The following is a 3,152-nucleotide window of genomic DNA, read 5'->3' as shown; positions in this document are numbered from 1 at the left end:
GTAGATTTGCCCCTGGCAACTTCATCCGTCACTTTCGTACCGTACATACGGAACGTGCATGTGCAAACAATCTCCTTACAATTGCCTATCCAATGGAGAAGAAGGAAAGAGTAATTCCTAAGCGTTTGATAGCTATTGACCGGCAGTTACTAATTGCGTCAGCAGTTAAGCTGACGACCTTCCATCATCTTCCTATTTCCTGCTTCGAGTGGGAAGGCTTCAAAGACTTACTGAAACCGATTACAACGACTCTTGGGTGCACTTTGAACCGTGTCACAATGAAATGTCATCTCTCGAAGACTGCCTGTCGTCTAAAAGAAATGTTGATAGATGAGATGAAAGGCAAGCTCGTCTGCTTGAAAATAGATTCTGCTGCCCGACACAATCGCCATATCTTAGGCATCAATGTACAGTATGCCCTAGACGAGCAGGTGGTCATTCGTACCCTTGGTATGATCGAAATCAAAGAAAGTCAAACAGCGGTGTTCTTGAAATCAAAAGTTATGGATACTTTGGCCGACTATGGGCTATCTCTTGAGAACATATTTTCCGTGACATGCGACAATGGGGCTAATATGGTGGCAACGGTTAGAAAATTAAACAATGATACGTACGTAATGCCTACAGAGCAGCAGGCTGATGGTACGAACATAGATGAGCTGGATGAGTCGGATGTGATAGAGGATGATAAACAGTGTGAACGAAACGTTACTGCTGAACTGGCCAATGAACTGTCCGAAAGGATTACTCTTGTGAGATGTGCCGTGCATACCTTACAGCTTGCAATACTGGATGTTGTTGATAAATCCGATGAGTCTATCCGAGCCATCACTGCTGTTGCTAGAAAATGTAAGCTGGTGAAGTACCGGTCAGAGTTTGAAAGCTACGATGCTTCATACCCACCCGTCTGGAGTAGGACACGATGGGGTGGTATATTCAAAATGATGGAATCGTTCGTACACCAAAAAAGGTTTTTTAACCAGTTGGCCGATAATTTTCCCGAACTAGACCTTTCCAATCAATGGTCGTTCATTGAGCATTACTATGATACGTTTAAGCCGTTGTACATCTGCACAAAGCAAATGCAAGAGAAGCACGTGTCGTTATCTGACTTCTATATGGCATGGCTGATGGCAACGAGTGAGGTACAGAAAGTTCGCGAAAACTCTTTCAGTCCCCATTTACTTCGGTCGTTGAACAATAGATTGAACATTTTGCGCCAATTGAAGGCGGTTCAGATGGCATTATACCTGGATCCAAGGTTCAACTATCGAGGTTCTAAAATATTCACGGCTGAGGAAAAAGATAAAATTCAGCAATACATAGTCGATACATGGGAACGTATCTGCCAACTGGGTAAAACACCGGCTAGTACAAGTAGAGAATCGTCAGAGTCTACCGATGATTTTGATCAGTATCTTACGCAAATGTTTGGTGAATCCGTGAATCTTGGTTGCGAGACCGGGTTTCTTCAACAAGTTAAGTCTTTGGACCTAGAGCCACGCCAAAAACATAACTACAACGTGTGGGACCATTGGTTGCGCCGTAAGACTACGCACCCAGAGATATATGCAGTAGCAATGGTTGTACTATCCACACCATCGAACCAAGTCTCTGTTGAACGGTCTTTCAGTGCCCTTGCCTTGGTTCTCTCTAATCAACGCACTGGCCTTGGGAAAGATACGTTGGAAAACATTTTACTTATTAAATTAAACAAAGACTTATTCTCCAGGGCGCTGGGAACTGCGTATGATTGGAAGGGCCCAATCGACCCGGTTGACGATGATTCTCAGGAATGAATATGATACCGTTGATGCTCAACTGAATGTCGAATGAGACAAATATTGTCGTCTATCACTGGCTCATCGCCGGGTGATAGGGGGATAACTTTTGTTTACATTTTCATGAAATCAATTTCCAATGATACTGAAAGGGTTCGGCAGTCATGATACTTGTTATGATTCAATTAGCGACAATCGTCGTTGGGTGGACGATGATATATGTGTTGTCTCAATGTAAGCTCGAGTCACCATTGTGATAACGAATTTTTTCAGCACTGACAGTAAAACTTTTCGCACTATATCACTATACCATATAGTGGTATAGTGCGACATTCTATGTCTCTTGCCAACTGATTCTACTCTGGTAATCGGTCCCGTGGATAGTACATGACCTAGTGGAGGTATCGTACTAGGACTGTATAGCACGTCTCGAACGACTTGATCGTTCGATGACGTGCTTATTTTTTTTAAGTTTTTTTCAAGTTTTTATTTACCATATATCACCATACTCGTCTAAGATGTTCCCATCAGTTTGCCATATGATGTGGCATGAATGGCCCTTGTAGTGGGATACATCCCCATACTCGTCTAAGATGTTCCCATCAGTTTGCCATATGATGTATCATGAATGGCCCTTGTAGTGGGATACATCCCCATACTTGCCTTAGACGTTCCCATCAGTTTGCCATATGATGTGGCATGAATGGCCCTTGTAGTGGGATACATCCCCATACTCGTCTAAGATGTTCCCATCAGTTTGCCATATGATGAACCATTAATGGCCCTTGTAGTGGGCATGTCAGCGAAACCGCCTTCTACGTTCCGGTCGGTCTGCCGCACGATGCGAGGCATAGTTGTCTCACTGACGGTACCGTAGTATACGGTTCCGCTGGTTGCGGTGGACCGACGCGTTAAAGTTATTACAAATCATGATAAAGTTGGCCTGTTTTGGCCACAAATCTATCTATAGGGGGACCACATTTCGGAACGTATGCGTCGAAAATATTGACTTTTGAGCCCAAAAAATGCATTTTGAGCGTATGGTCAATTTGGTCCGGAGGGGGTGCATGCCATGTGAGTCGACCAACCATGGTGCGGTACACTACGGCTTGGCTGCACAGGTTCGAACAGTGAGGCATAATGGCTATATGAGCGAGTCCAAACATGATGTTGTACATTACGGCTTGGCTGGACAGGTACGAACAGTGAGGCATAATGGCTATATGAGGGAGTCCAACCATGATGTTGTACATTACGGCTTGGTTGGACAGGTACGAACAGTGAGGCATAATGGCTATATGAGGGAGTCCAACCATGATGTTGTACATTACGGCTTGGTTGGACAGGTACGAACAGTGAGGCATAATGGCT

The sequence above is a fragment of the Malaya genurostris genome, chromosome 2 (genome assembly GCF_030247185.1).
Source record: "Malaya genurostris strain Urasoe2022 chromosome 2, Malgen_1.1, whole genome shotgun sequence".
Lineage (NCBI taxonomy): Eukaryota > Metazoa > Arthropoda > Insecta > Diptera > Culicidae > Malaya > Malaya genurostris.
The sequence above is the reverse complement of the archived record's forward strand: the minus strand, read 5'-3'. Positions refer to the sequence as shown.